The following is a 15,802-nucleotide window of genomic DNA, read 5'->3' as shown; positions in this document are numbered from 1 at the left end:
GCAAAAGGGCAAATTGCAACAGTAGAAATATCATCTGCTGTTCAGGAAAAGAAGTGTCAGCGAGCATAGTTCAACTCTGGAAGAGCTGCCTGAGAGACAGTGACCTCTCTGAGAGCAGCAGTGTTTAGAAGTTGATGGGATCAGGCCTGGAGGTTCCTGCTGAGGCTGCTGAGGAACCGGGGAAGTTTGGTCAGCTCGGAGCAGGAGATGGGCCCAGAGGACCTGCAGAGGTCCCCTCAAAACTTCATTTTTCAAAGGTGGACTGAGTCACAGGAGCCCTTGAGCAGCCACCGAAAGGCAATGCCTTGGAAGACAGCAACTGCAGGAGATTGCATAGAAGCACCAACTGTTTCAGGAATGGTGCTAAATTGTGTGGAAATGCCCTTGAGGAAAGCCACACTTTGGGGTCATTAGCCATGTTATCCTTGTCATGCTGGAGGCTGGGGCATAGTGAACTTGCTGAGCAAAACACGTAAATTTGGATGTGGGTCTCGTTCAGGGAAGGACGCAGGCATCTCTTTGATCACAAATCCAGACTGTGGTAGGGAATGATGAGGGTAAGCAAGGTCATCGTGGCCATCACTCCCGCCCACAAGGGGCTCCCCTCCAACCCACAATGATCTTTCCATTCTGTTGAGCTTTGCCACATCCCTGCAGAAGTGAGTCCCTTCTCCTGTATGGGATTGTGCAGTCTTGACCTTCTGCCTGAACTTACCCACTGTCTCCTGTGTGTCTATGATGACCTGCGGGGAGAATTGTCTCTCAGGCTTAGCTGGAGTGCTTCCACTGAAAGCACTTGAGAGCTGGCTTGAGGTGTCCTTCCTGGCTCAATTTCACCATGATCGGTGGCCATGCTCATCATGAAGAGGGCAATGTGACAAAGGCAATCCGTGTGACACAAAGCAGCTTAAAATCTCCCTGCACGGTAGCCTGAGACCTCCGAGTTCATTGGCCTTAAGAATCAGGGACGCAGAAGAATCGTTTTGATTTTAGGAAGCATCACGCTTGCAGATCCTGATCGTGGTGGGGGCCTTCAACCACCCAGACAACTGCTGGAAAAACGATGAGGGAAAAAGAGAAATAGCCCCATCCAGGGTTATGGTCAGGAGAAGTGTGGAGAAGGGCAAAGCAAGGCCCTTGCGCTTCCCACCACAGGCCCAGGGCCAGTGAGCTTGCCAGGGAGACATTTTTCGTGCCTGGTCGAGGGCACAGGGCAGAGGAAGGGAAAGCATGGTGAGCACAAGCGCTGGAGCTGGCAGTGCCAGGCAGCGTCAGGCAGGGCTGTGGGAGGTCCCGGCTGAGGTGCTGGGGGGAGCAGAGTGGCGCAGCGGAAGCGTGCTGGGCCCATAACCCAGAGGTCGATGGATCGAAACCATCCTCTGCTAATTCCTCTTTTTTTTCCGGCTCAAGTATATATCAAAATATACATATTCATCATTTCTATGAGGCTTTTTACTCTTTCTCTTGCCTGCTTGCTTATTTCTGCTGCTCCACTATCAACCTCCACCAGCTTCCACACTCAACAGCCAGTAAGCTCCGGACAGAGGCGAGTTGTTCTTCCTTGCAGAGTGAGTGGCAAACTGAGGGAGGAGGAGAACAAACCACCACAGGTCTCCAGCTATGCTGCACAAAGTCTGTAATGAGAAGGAGCAGATGCAGTGGCACAGAAGAGAGAAACACGCCTGCAGGGTTCAGGGAGGCACAGAGAATGGCCCGTTTCCCAAGGAGAAGCTCCACACAAAGCACTGGCCTTTTCACATCCTGCTCTCCCTGGTGGCAATCCCAGCCCACCAAGAGCAGTCCCTAACTCCGGCACCCTCCCCCCATCAGCAGGAGGTTCATCAAAGCAGAAGAGAACGAGCCCTTTCTGCAGGAGCTCAGAGCAAAGCAGAGCCAGAGGAGGCACGGCCAGGCCTGCCGTGCAGCCAGGAGCAGTGGGCACAGGTCCCTCTGGCCAGGTGGCATGAGGACACCCAGCCCGTCTGCAAGCCGTGGCCACGCTCCTGCTGCTGCAGGGTCCCCGTCTTCCTTCCTGCTCCGAAGGGGATGATGCGCCGGCTTCAGCAGTTCAGGCTGCAGCGGAGGGAAGGCAGACACAGCCCTGACCCCCCCAGACCAAGGGAGCCCCCAGAAGAGATGGGAACCCCCCCGGCGCTGAGGGAGCTCCCAACAGCAGCGGACAGAGAGGATCCCACGGCTGTGCTCTGAGGGAAAGAGGTGAGGATGGGGCCCGGCAGGGTCACCACCACCGGGGAGGCCTGGATGGCCACCGTCGAGTCAGCGCAGCGGGCGACACAGGGCTCACTGCAGCTGCTTGCAAGTGGGGTTGGGCCAGAGGCGCCGCAGGGCGTTTGGAGACAGGGTCTGAAGCAAGACATCTCTGGGTGAGGGAGGCAAAGCTGAAACGCAGAGCAGAGAGGAAACAGAGACCTCAGTATCAGTCTGTCTTTTCCTCAGCTCTCTCTGAAGATACGCTTTGCTGCCCTCCATCTCCACCTCTAGCTGCAAGCCCAGAAAGAACCCGCAGATGATCTTGCTAACATGCACAACGGCCGTGACACTGTCTGAAAACACACACTGTGCTTACAGCTCCCACGGCCGGCCCTCATCGTGCCCTCCTAGTTGCACGGCACAGGCAAGCTGACCCACTTTTGGAAGAGGACCCAGCAGAGTGGGTTTAAAGCACCTGCGGAAAGACTGATCATACCCCATCTCCAGAATACACAGTGCTGCGCTGAAGAAAGCCCTGCATGCTCTTGGCCATTTGGATAGAGCCCATCTACGAAACGTAGGTGGAAATTCTGCTGGGCAGAGCTCCCTGTAGATGAGCCCCATTGATCATTTCCTGCTTGAAAGAACCCCCCTCTTCCCTGCTCTCCCCTGCCAGCCCCATCACAAGGGAAACAGGTCACAGCCCTTCAGCAGTTCTGTTGCGGGGCCAAGCTGAGGCAGCCCAAGTATCAACCTGAGCAGCCCCCATGACAGCAGCTCAGCCCAGAGGGAGAGATGGAGCGGACTCAGGCTTACCTCGTTCCTGGAGGAAAGGGAGCCAAGAGAGGAGGATGCGGAGCCTGGAGCACCACAGGCTTTTATGCTGTGTCCCAGAGCCCCACGGGGCCACAAACATTCCTTGCTCATGAAGCACCTAAACACCGAGCAGTTACCACTTGCTGAGGCCTCGCTGGTGACTAAGCCCTTGCCTTTTTCACCTGAAATGTTTTGATCCCACTTCATAGCACCTAGGATCATAGGATGAATCATAGAATGGATTAGGTTTGGAAGGGATTTTAATGGTCATCTAGTTCCAGCCTCCCTGCCATGGACAGGGAGACCTTCCCCTAGATGAGGTTCTTCAAATGCCCATCCAACCTGGCCTTCAAGACTTCCAGAGGTGTGGCTTCCACAGCTTCTCTGGACAAACGGTGTCTCACCCCCCTCACCGGAATGTATTTCTTCCTAATATCTAAATCTACCCTCTTTCTATCTGAAACATTCCTATGTTTCAATGTACAACAACAGTCCTATCACTACACTCCCTCCCCATCTTTGCTCTAGGACCCTTTCAGGTTCTGGAAGGTATCTATAAAGTCTCCCTGGAGCCTTCTCTTCTCCAGCCTGAACAACCCCAACTCTCTCAGCCTCCCTTCGTAAAGAGAGGTTCTCCAGCCCTCTGGTCATCTCTGTGCTGTTAACTGCAAGTCTTTGAGTGCCACCATCCAGCCAATTCCTTATCCAGCAAGTGGTCCACCTGTCAAATCCATGTCTCTCTGTTTTAGAGACAGGGATGTAGTGTGGGACAGTATCAAAGGCTTTACACAAGTCCAGGTAGATGACATCGGTTGCTCTTTGCTTTCCCATCAATGCTGTAACCCTGTTGTAGAAGGCCACTAAGTTTGTCAGGCAAAATTTGCCCTTAGTAAAGCCGTGTTGGCTCTCACCAATCACCTCTCTGTTTTCCACGTGCCTTTAGCATAGTTCTTAGGAGGATCAGCTCCATGATCTCGCAGGGCACAGAGGGGAGACTGACCAGCCTGCAGTTGCCCAGGACTTCCTTCTTCCACCTTTTAAAAATGGGGCTTATGGTTCCCCTTTTCCAGGTGCTGCAAATTTCCCCAATGTGCCATGACGTTTCAGATTTGATGGATAGTGACTTAGGAACTTCATCTGATGGTTACTTAGGACATAGAAGTTGTTGATACGTCTGTCTTTTCCATGTCAGTTGTAGCCAGTTCTCCTGTTTCGCTCATCAGAGGGGGTACTGTTACTTTCATACATGAAGAAACCCTACTTGTTATTTTTAAAGTCCCTAGCCAATTTCAACTCCAGCTGTGTCTTGGCTTCCCTGATTCACTCCTTGCACTCCCAGTCCTCTCCCCTATAATCTCCTCTGCCCGTCTTCCTGCACATCAGGATGGAGAGCTGCTTGCGCCCCAAGAAAAATATCTTTTAGTATCTCCCAGTTTTCGTTGGCTTCTTTATCTCTGAGGGCAGTTTCTCAAGGTACCCCCCACACTGGTGCCCTAAGCATCCAAAAGGTTGCCTTTCTCAGGTTAAGGGTCCTTCCCCTACATTTAACAATCCTTGACCACTCCAGACTGAGAATTACACCTGGGCATGAGCGCAGCAACCCAGCCTACCTGCAATTTTCACCTCTCCAACAAGTTCTTCTGCACTAGTGAAAAACAGGCCCAGCAGTGCCTCTCCTCTGGTCAGGCTCTCTCTCACTCCACTAGTTTCCTGGACTGCTTGCAGTTGACTGTGCTGCTTTTCCAGCACATGTCTGGGTGGTTGAAGGCCCCTACCAGGATCAGGATCTGCAAGCGTGATGCTTCCTAATATCAAAACGATTCTTCTGCGTCCCTGATTCTTAAGGCCAATGAACTCGGAGGTCTCAGGCTACCGTGCAGGGAGATTTTAATCTGCTTTGTGTCACACGGATTGCCTTTGTCACATTGCCCTCTTCATGATGAGCATGGCCACTGATCATGGTGAAATTGAGCCAGGAAGGACACCTCAAGCCAGCTCTCAAGTGCTTTCAGTGGAAGCGCTCCGGCTAAGCCTGAGAGACAATTCTCCCTGCAGGTCATCATAGACACACAGGAGACAGTGGGTAAGTTCAGGCAGAAGGACAAGACTGCACAATCCCGTGCAGGAGACGGGACTAACTTCTCCAGGGATGTGACAAAAATCAATGGAATGGAACGATTATTATGGGCTGGAGGGAAGCCCCTTGTGGGCGGGAGTGACGGCCACGATGACCTTGCTTACCCTCATCATGCTCAACCACGGCCTGGTTTTGCGATCAAAGAGATGCCTGCATCCTTCCCTGAACGAGACCCACACCCAAATTCTGCTGTTTTGCTCAGCAAATTCAACCCAGGGCCTAAAGGTCTGGATGACCTGCTTTTGAGCAGAGGCTCAGGGCATCAAGCCAAAAGGTCATAGCCATTTTTCCTTGGTCAGAGACGGGGTGGCCCATTCCATGCATTTCAAACTACAAAGGGACATCGGATCAGCCTCTCAGAGAACCTGGGAGTCATCATGATGTGGAAGAGTTGGGAAAAACCCTGAACTCCAGGCAAACGTGAGTCATTGTGCTGTGGACTTCAGTGGACACAGTGCCCCAGCCTCAGGCGTGCCAGGGATAGCAGAACTCATAGCGCCAGTGCGCCACTTTCCTCCAGGGCATTTCCACACAAGTTAGCAGCATTCCTGAAACAACTGGTACTTCCATGCAATCTCATGCTGCTGCTGCCGCCTTCCAGGGCATTGCCTTTTGGTGGCTGCTCAAGGGATTGTGTGATTCAGCCCACCCCAGAATAATGATGGTTGGAAAGGGTCTCTGGAGGTCCTCTGGGCCAACCTCCTGCTCTGAGCAGACCGAACTTTCCAGTTACACACCACATCCCACCACATGCCCTTGAGGAAAGAAGCACTTTGGGAGGAATGAGGCTATTAGCTTTTCTATCACCAGCGTGTTTCAGGCCGGGGAACTATGTCCACAGCAGGGTGAGTCATGTTTGCCTGCAGTTCAGGGGTTTTCACAACTCTTCCAGATCACTATGACTCCCAGGTGCTCTGGGACACGGATCCAATGTCCCTTTCTAGATTTAAATGTGTGGAATGGGCCTGACCCAGAAAAAAGACCCAGGAGCTTTTGCCTCCGTGCCCTGTGCCTCTCCTCAAAAGCAGGTCATCCAGGTCTTTGGCCTCTGAGGTGAACTTGCTGAAACAAACAAGTCCATCTGGCTGTGGGTCTCTTTCAGGGGAGGATGCGGGCATCTCTCTGATCACCCTCCTATGCCCTGATTTACTTCTGTCCAACAGGCTCTCCACTTCCCAATCTGAGCCCAGAGCCCTGGTTGGAAGAAGCGTGAGGACCTGGTCAAGTCATCAAGGGACATGGCTATGGAGATCCCAGGGAGAGGTCACCTCACAGAGACCTGTCTGGCCCCCTGCTCTGCTCTTCAATGTTATAAATCTGCCTTTGTTCTCTGGGGTCATAGGCAGAAAAAGGAGGTTGTGATAAAGCTTGATGAGTGTAAGCAAGGTCCTCATGGCCCTCCCTCCTGCCTACACGCGGCCTCCCATCAGTCCAAAATGGTCCTTCTTTGCCATTGAGCTTTGCCACATCCCTGAAGATGTGAGTCTCTTCTCCCACCATGTTCTGTGAGCCTACAACGACCTGCTGGGAGAGAGATGCCTCCCAGGATCAGACTGATGCCATGCACTGAAAGCACTTGAGAGCTGACTTGAGGTCTCCCTAATAGCCAAATTTGGTCACTGGTCACCAAAGTCACCGTGAAGAAGGAGATGTACTGAATGTGATCCATGTGACTGAAAGCCACTTAAAATCTCTGCACAGCAGCCTGAGACCTCCCAGCCAATTGGTCTTAGCAGGCCGGGACACCAATTAATTATATTGAGGTTAGATGCTATGCAGCAGGAGGAAATCGTTTCAGATGAAAGAGGCAAGGGCCTAATCACCAGCGAGGCCTTGGCAAGCGGCAACAGCTCGGTGTTTAGGTGCTTCATGAGCAAGGAATGTTTGTGGCCCCGTGGGGCTCTGGGACACAGCATAAAAGCCTGTGGTGCTCCAGGCTCCGCATCCTCCTCTCTTGGCTCCCTTTCCTCCAGGAACGAGGTAAGCCTGAGTCCGCTCCATCTCTCCCTCTGGGCTGAGCTGCTGTCATGGGGGCTGCTCAGGTTGATACTTGGGCTGCCTCAGCTTGGCCCCGCAACAGAACTGCTGAAGGGCTGTGACCTGTTTCCCTTTTGGTGGGGCTGGCAGGGGAGAGCTGGGAAGAGGGGGGTTCTTTCAAGCAGGAAATGATCAATGGGGCTCATCTGCAGGGAGCTCTGCCCAGCAGAATTTCCGCCTACATTTCGTAGATGGGCTCTATCCAAATGGCCAAGAGCATGCAGGGCTTTCTTCAGCGCAGCACTGTGTATTCTGGAGATGGGGTACGATCAGTCTTTCCGCAGGTGCTTTAAACCCACTCTGCTGGGTCCTCTTCCAAAAGTGGGTCAGCTTGCCTGTGCCGTGCAACTAGGAGGGCACGATGAGGGCCGGCCGTGGGAGCTGTAAGCACAGTGTGTGTTTTCAGACAGTGTCACGGCTGTTGTGCATGTTAGCAAGATCAGCTGCGGGTTCTTTCTGGGCTTGCAGCTAGAGGTGGAGATGGAGGGCAGCAAAGCGTATCTTCAGAGAGAGCTGAGGAAAAGACAGACTGATACTGAGGTCTCTGTTTCCTCTCTGCTCTGCGTTTCAGCTTTGCCTCCCTCACCCAGAGATGTCTTGCTTCAGACCCTGTCTCCAAACGCCCTGCGGCGCCTCTGGCCCAACCCCACTTGCAAGCAGCTGCAGTGAGCCCTGTGTCGCCCGCTGCGCTGACTCGACGGTGGCCATCCAGGCCTCCCCGGTGGTGGTGACCCTGCCGGGCCCCATCCTCACCTCTTTCCCTCAGAGCACAGCCGTGGGATCCTCTCTGTCCGCTGCTGTTGGGAGCTCCCTCAGCGCCGGGGGGGTTCCCATCTCTTCTGGGGGCTCCCTTGGTCTGGGGGGGTCAGGGCTGTGTCTGCCTCCCCTCCGCTGCAGCCTGAACTGCTGAAGCCGGCGCATCATCCCCTTCGGAGCAGGAAGGAAGACGGGGACCCTGCAGCAGCAGGAGCGTGGCCACGGCTTGCAGACGGGCTGGGTGTCCTCATGCCACCTGGCCGGAGGGACCTGTGCCCACTGCTCCTGGCTGCACGGCAGGCCTGGCCGTGCCTCCTCTGGCTCTGCTTTGCTCTGAGCTCCTGCAGAAAGGGCTCGTTCTCTTCTGCTTTGATGAACCTCCTGCTGATGGGGGGAGGGTGCCGGAGTTAGGGACTGCTCTTGGTGGGCTGGGATTGCCACCAGGGAGAGCAGAATGGGAAAAGGCCAGTGCTTTGTGTGGAGCTTCTCCTTGGGAAACGGGCCATTCTCTGTGCCTCCCTGAACCCTGCAGGCGTGTTTCTCTCTTCTGTGCCACTGCATCTGCTCCTTCTCATTAAAGACTTTGTGCAGCATAGCTGGAGACTCGTGGTGGTTTGTTCTCCTCCTCCCTCCGGCAGATACCCGCTCTGCAAGGAAGAGCACTGGCTTATGTCCCGAGCTGTCAACCAGTTGTGGATGGGCAGGGAGAAGTGTCCTTTCTGAGCCTGAATCTCAGCTACAGTCCTGACATTTGGAAGTCTTGTTTCATACCTCCTTTCCTTTTGGTGATGCCTCTTGCTACTCGGAGTTGGTTTGGGAGGGAAAAAAAAAACCAACCCACCTTTGTGCTCAGCAGTAAAGCAAGGCCTCCTACATGCAAGCGTGCAGTCAAGAAGAAAGGGATATCCAGTGTCCCTGTTTAGACTCGCAGATGATGCCTTTCTCCCCTCCACACTGTGCCACCAAAACCTCTCAGCAGCCACTGCTGCTCTCGGTGCAGGAACTTTGGGGCAAGTGCACGTCTTTCCCTGACTGAAGGCTGTTGCTTCTGCTTTGTCTTGTGGTCCAATCTTTGCCCAGCAGCAAGTGGGAAGGCTTCTTCAAGGTGTCCTTCCTCTGCAGGAGACCTTGATGGCTGCATGCCAGGTGCCCTTACAGGGACTCCATGGGTGTCATCGTGTGGCTGATTCCCACTTCTGCACAGCTAGGGGCTCTGTCAGCCCTGCCAAAGGGACACTGAGGTGACTTGGCTCATCTGTCCTACAAGGACAGGCTGGGAGAGCTGGGGTTGCTTTGCCTGGGGAAGGGAAGGCTGAGGTTGCTGGAGAGTGGACAGGTGGATTAAAGGAGAGAGAGCCATCCTCTTGTCACTGGTGCCCAAGTGGGAGGGCAAGAAACAATGGACACAGAAATGTGACACACAGTAACCCTCTTTTACTTCTGGGGGGTGGTCAAAGACCAGTGTCCCACCTGCTCAGATGTGATGTTCATACAGACATTTGAGTTAACGTCTCAGTCCTCTCAACTGTTGTTCGCAAACTTCGTATGGAAACCAGTCATGGCACTTCTCTCTTTCACTGGTGTGGTGGGTTTTCAGGTCTGGAGGTATGCAGTGTGACTGCAAGCTGGGGTTAGGGTGGGCATTCCATTAGGAAGCAGAGCATGCGCAATCACGATTCCCATCTTTGTAACTCCACCTACTTGAAGCACCGCTGATGACAGACTCTGGAAATACTGTGCTAACACAAACCCCACATACAACCCCACTTCCCAGAACAGTCAACACAGCCAAGACTGTTGCTTTTTCACAGACTGGCCAGCCTCCTCCTTCCAGCCGCCCGCACATACACTTCCTCCAGCCTCTCCTCATGCTCACGCTCTCGCCTGCAACCACCTCCCACCCTTGCTCTGCATGCAGATAGGCACTGCCGGGTGCACCACCTCCACACGGACTCTTTTATAGCATCTTCCTGCTCCAGAGTCAAAAGGGAATCGAGCTGCGTTCATCTAGTGAGGTAAATGATGGCTTTTGTGGGTCGTTTAATATTTTGGTCCATGCTCTGGAATTGGACAATGCTTGCCACTGCTGGAAAAAAGCTCTGGACATACGTACTCCACCAAAAAGGCACCCACACTTCCCATTTATTCTCCCTTGGCCTCTCCACACTTTTCCTCAGCCAGGCTCTACCTTGCCCTTTCCATAGATCTTGCCCACTCTTGCAAACTGTTCCCCCTAAACACCAACACCCTGCATGGCAGCTGGAGTCTTTGTTCAAGGCTTGACACCACCTTATGTGCCCAAGAGGTTGAAGGTGCTGCCAGAAAGCCACCATCTCCTCTACAGCAGTGTCCACACCCTAGTGCTCACAGCAGTCTTGGAGTCCCCCTCAGATTAGAGAAGAAGACAGGATTCTAATATCCCACCCTACCACTACCACCAGCCCTGGTTGTCTCCACACAGCTGCCTTCCCTGCTGCCCTGGAAGCAGCTGAGACCAGCTGGGGAGTGAAATCACCCCCCCATGACAGGAAATCCCAGGTGCCTGGCTGAGGACAAGGTGCAAGAAGCCATAGCCACAGCCCCTGGGGTTACGCCTCTCAAGGCCTCTGGAAGCCTGGTAGCTGTCCCGCTCAGTGCAGGTCCCAACCACAGAGCGCTGAGTGGAGCAGCAGGGCAGAGAGGGCTGGAGCAGGTAGTTGTGGCCGAGTGGTGAAGGCGATGGACTAGAAATCCATTGGGGTTTCCCCGCGCAGGTTCGAATCCTGCCAACTACGGGGCGCAGCCCCCTTTTGGGCTGCCTGCACTTGACCACACTGCAGCCGTGAGACAGTAAAACCCCCTTGCCTACATCACTTGTCCTCCCACCTGTATAGCCAGCTCAAGTGGTCAAAGAGAAAGTCCCCATCAGGGGTTATGGGCAGGAGATGTGTGGAGAAGGGCAAAGAAAGGTCCTTGTGCTTCCCACCACAGGCCAGAAGGAGGAGAACTTTCCAGGGAGACATTTTTCCTGCTCCGGCAAGGATATAGGAAGGGAAAGCAGCGTGAGCACAAGCGCTGGTGCTGGCAGTGCCAGGGAGCATCAGGCAGGGCTGTGGGAGGTCCATCTCTTTGGACATGTCCAACATCCAACCAGGCAAAGACGTGAAAAAATTCTTCTGCTTGGCTCTGCCTCGAGCCTGGCTTGGACTGCCTCATCTCCACCTCAGCTGTTGTGTGATTCTCTGAGCCACTGCTGGATCCCCTCAGCCAGGAGCAGCCATCAGCACAAGGGAGCAGAGAGGGGACAGGGGCCAGTGCTCAGGAAGGCTGCAGAAGTTTGATGGGCACAGGGCAGGAGAAGGGGCACTGATGTCAGCCCCAGGGCTGGAGCCCAGGAAAAGAAGGATGACCTGAGGACATGAAACAATTGACCCAAGAGCGAGGCAAAGAGGCTAAGGTGTAAGCATGCTGAGGAGAGCCCTGAGGGAGGTGCAAAAGGTCAAGGTCCCACTGAGATTTGAACTCAGATCGCTGGATTCAGAGTCCAGAGTGCTCACCATTACACCATGGGACCTCCTGGACACATGCTGCCTTTCCCCTCTGGCCACCTGAGCTGAGCCATATGTTGCTCTTATCTTGAGCCATCCTGGCTGAGCTGGCGGTCTCTCCATCTCCCCATCCAGCACCAAGTGTGGCCTTCCTCCAGGGCCACAGGGCACTCTCTACTCACAGGGCCTTTCAAGGCAGTGGTAGAGCCCACAGCGCAGGCCTGCCATGGCCTCTTCTGCAAGACCTACGCTGTGACAATCTTACGAGGACATGGAGGACACAACCTTCTGGTGCCTGTTGACTGCCCAGAGCACTGGGCTGACACCCAGTACTTCTGAACGCACAGGACAGACCATGTTGTTGTGCCCAAGCCCAAGATATCAAATGGCAGGTTACATTCAGAGAGGGCATGACAAACACCTACTCACTGGAGAAGGCTGGATTCTCTACAGCCTCACAACTCTGAAAGCACGTTCTAGAGAAGCAGCGTTGCAGAAGGCTTTCCTTGTCCATGCCGAGGATCTGCAGGACTTTCAGAACTTTCTGAATGATGAAGTGCATCTGACCGACGTGTACCTTCTCCCACCTACATGGCAGGCACCATTTTCTTTCAGCTGCCATTTTCCTATAAAATACCATGACCACCACGGTTTCATGCTGCTCTGTGATTGGCTGGCAGCCATTTCTTGACCCCATCACACCCACCTGCTCTCAGGCAGACCTGTGGTTGGCTGTCAGGACCAGACAACCCTACCCGTGTACCCAGAAGCACGTCAGGCACGGAAGCCCCCAGTCACCGAACACAGGGAAGAGGCAACTTTTGACAGAACTGTTTGGGTATAAAAAGATACACCATGAAGTGGTATCCACTATGGAATGAAGACAAGGACCTAGCACAAGCGATATTCCTAAGGATGGCCCTTTGCCTGTAGAGCCAGAGGTGATCTCACAGTCAACAGCCAAGTGATCTTCTGGCTTCTGGCCCATCAGGTACTCAAGTAGCAGGGACCTCCCATGCAGAAACCCATGCTGTCTTCCTGCCTCCACCTCGTGAAGCACTCAGAGAAGGAGGACTTCTGGAAACAGCCACTCTTGACTGTCTCTTGAAACATTATGGCAAATAGGAGAAGTTCCTGAGGCCTGGCAGAACGATGGTGTCACTCCTATCTTCCAGAAGGGCACAAAGGAGGACCTGGGGAACTGCAGGTTGGTCAGACTCACCTTGATCCCTGGGAATCGAAAGGAGAAACTCATCCTGGAAACCCTCTGCAGACATGTGAGGAACAGGCAGGTGATTTGGTTTGTTATTCTTTTTCTTTACACTCTACTCCTAGCTCACTTCTGTGTGACTGGGCTCTTTTTTTTTTTTTTTTTTTGTGGGGTGTGAGCATGAGGGATGAGGACACTGGACAAACCAGGGCCGTGCTCCAGGCACGCACGCTACACAGATCTATGGTACAGTCTAGGGTTCAGAGGACCTTCCGACATGCATGTGGGAGGGAAGGTGTAGTATTCCACCACTGAATTGCAGTCCTGAGCAGCCAGAAGTGAAGAAAAGGATTGGGCCATGTGCGTGGTTTTGGGTAGTGAGGGATAAGAGACAAAAAATCTAGCACTATTCCTCCCACTTTTACCAGGCTCGACTACAGTCCTTCACTGCAGACCAGTCAGTCCAGCACGGGTTCTCCACATGCTGCAGTTCTAAACAGCAAAATATGTTTCACTGTGGGCTCTTCCACACACTGCAGGCCTGTCAGGAAAATTCTTCACTGGCATGGTTCTCCACGGGTTGCAGTTCCTTCAGGAATATCCACCTGCTCCATCACGGATGCTAGGGATGCCACAAGCTTTGCAGGTGGCTCAGTGTTGTGGAGGCAGCTGGGACCAGCTGTGCCTGGCACAGGGCAGTCCCTTAGCTGCCTGCTGGGAAGGGAGACAGACCTGTGTGCCCAGGACACCCACTGCCTGGTGGGGGGAGCTGTGGGCTGTGCTCTGCCTGCTGCTCCACACCCACCCGTCTGCCTTGCTGAGGGGCACGTTGGGCGTGCTGGCTGCTAAGAAAGCAAAGGAGAAAGAAGGTGGCAGTGGCAGAGAGAAGGGGCAGAGGGAGCAGGAGGGCCATGGCCATGGGTGGGCAGAGAGCAGGAGCGCAGCAGTGCTGATGGCGTAAGATGCTGTCATATGCAAGGGAGAGGCCGTGGTTGTCAGTAGTCGGAAAAAAAAAGAGGAATTAGCAGAGGATGGTTTCGATCCATCGACCTCTGGGTTATGGGCCCAGCACGCTTCCGCTGCGCCACTCTGCTCCCCCCAGCACCTCAGCCGGGACCTCCCACAGCCCTGCCTGACGCTGCCTGGCACTGCCAGCTCCAGCGCTTGTGCTCACCATGCTTTCCCTTCCTCTGACCTGTGCCCTCGACCGGGCACGAAAAATGTCTCCCTGGCAAGCTCGCTGGCCCTGGGCCTGTGGTGGGAAGCGCAAGGGCCTTGCTTTGCCCTTCTCCACACTTCTCCTGCCCATAACCCCGGATGGGGACTTTCTCCTTGACCACCCCAGCTGGCTCTGCAGGCGCTGAAGGAAACCCTGGGGTGAGGGGGCAGCCTTGTTGCTTTGGGGGGCGGAGAGGAGCTGCCATCCAGGAGCTCATGATGCCGCAACCCTGCCCAGAAATCCAGCTCCTGGGGGCCGTGGGACTGTGTCCACTGTAAAAGTCAGTTCTTTGCCGGCCAAGGAGGGAGACAAGAATGCTTAGCATAGGATTACCAAGGCAATCAATTCTCCTCTTTTAGCTATACACAGCGGTGCCCTAGACTAATGCATGGAGGAACCCAATACGGAGGAGTTTGTATATGTTTACAATACAGATGTGTCAACCAATCAAATTACTCATGTTGAGGAGAAGCCGAATCAGTTACTATCGCTCGTGTAACCAGTATGGGCTTCTGCTGGACAGGTAGTGTGGACGTGTGGTCAGTGGGATGTTAGTCTTCATTCTTCTAATCCGATGTCTGTGTGGGGTGTTCTCAGGCAGTGATAGCCAGTCTAGGGTGGGTCTTCCCGTCACCTTGACCCTGAGGTAAAAGTTCTTAGCCCTAGGCAGTGTTTGTTCCTCTATCAAGTTGCACAGCAGTTGAAGCCTTGCCTTTCACACCGGCTGGGAGGGCCTTCCCCTTCCCGTGCTGTCCTGCACTCCCCCACACCTCCCGGCTTGCCCTCCCTCCTGGCCCAGCCCTGCCCTTGCTGCTCCTGGACAGCTGAGGGCTGCCCCTGCCACCACGCAGCCTGCCAGAGAGCCAGAGAAACCCCAGCCCCTCCTCTCTGTGCCTTAAGTGGTGCCTGTCCTGCTCAAGACTGCTGGGAGTGGAGGTGGCTCCCAGTCACTGAAGCGTGGAGAGTGCAGGCTGCCTTCTGCAGGAGGTATTGCTCAGGGGAAAGCATTAGACTGCAGACCGAGAGGTCGCCTTTCCACTGACCCTTTCCTTCTTCATCCATGCTGCCAACCTCCCTGAATTTCTCTTTGCTTGTGCTGCTTCCACCACCCTCAGTGGCAAGGCTGCGGGGAACAGACCACGCACCAGCAAATGGCTCGTCTCTCCTTCTCTTCCTCTGGGCCCTCGCTGCATTTGCTGCTCAGAATTTCCTTTTTCCTTCAGATGCTGCACCACCCTGCTACCAGCAGCCCCTCTTCCTCGCAGGGGCTGTTCTGCTGCTGCTCTGCTGGGAGCAGGTGGGCACGTGACTGAAAGAAGCCCTCTGGGAAGTCTCCAGTTCTTCTCTCTCCCAACTGTCAGGGTCTCTGACGGCTCTCGGCTTTTGTCTTCCCTTCGCTTTGCTTCTCTTTGCTTACTGCTCCACCCTAATCTGCCTTCATGAGACCTAAAGTGAGAGGCACTTGGTGAGTGCTGGCCATATCTCAGATCCAGGAGGTGTCTTCCCTTCATCTTCAGCAATGAGGGCCATGTTGTGCAGACTCTCTTTGGAGATGACCTGCTGTAGTTTCAGGTGTAAGGAGGAGAGCTGGTGGGGCTGTGCTGCTTGGGATGTCAGGTGCAATCAGACTCTTAAGGTCTGCTCAAGAATCAACAACAGGCGACATCTGTTCTTGGCGCATACTCGTCAGTTCTCTTCCCCCAACCCTGCCTGCCTTGTCAATGGGAGCAGGATTTCCCAATAATCCAGGAATTTCTGGGAGTGCGAGCGAGGACAAGTGCTATAGGCAAGGGGGTTTTAGGGTCAAGTCCCACGTTGTTGACTGCCAATCCCAAGTCCCAGAGCTGCAGCATGGTCAAGTGCAGGCAGTCCAAAAGGGGACTGCGCCC

General features: G+C 54.2%; 3 non-coding genes across 3 annotated transcripts; 2 read left to right on the top strand and 1 right to left on the bottom strand.

The window, feature by feature from the left end:
• The first annotated feature begins 1,313 nt into the window (after positions 1-1,313).
• On the top strand, positions 1,314-1,385 carry TRNAM-CAU (transfer RNA methionine (anticodon CAU)). The gene has a single exon. It is a non-coding gene; the product is annotated as a tRNA-Met (tRNA).
• Positions 1,386-10,649: 9,264 nt separating this feature from the next.
• On the top strand, positions 10,650-10,731 carry TRNAS-AGA (transfer RNA serine (anticodon AGA)). The gene has a single exon. It is a non-coding gene; the product is annotated as a tRNA-Ser (tRNA).
• A 707-nt stretch (positions 10,732-11,438) lies between these two features.
• On the bottom strand, positions 11,439-11,510 carry TRNAQ-CUG (transfer RNA glutamine (anticodon CUG)). Its single transcript has one exon. It is a non-coding gene; the product is annotated as a tRNA-Gln (tRNA).
• Between the last annotated feature and the right edge of the window lie 4,292 nt (positions 11,511-15,802).

This window comes from Grus americana, chromosome 10 (assembly GCF_028858705.1).
Source record: "Grus americana isolate bGruAme1 chromosome 10, bGruAme1.mat, whole genome shotgun sequence".
Classification (NCBI taxonomy): Eukaryota; Metazoa; Chordata; class Aves; order Gruiformes; family Gruidae; genus Grus; species Grus americana.
The sequence above is the reverse complement of the archived record's forward strand: the minus strand, read 5'-3'. Positions and strand labels throughout refer to the sequence as shown.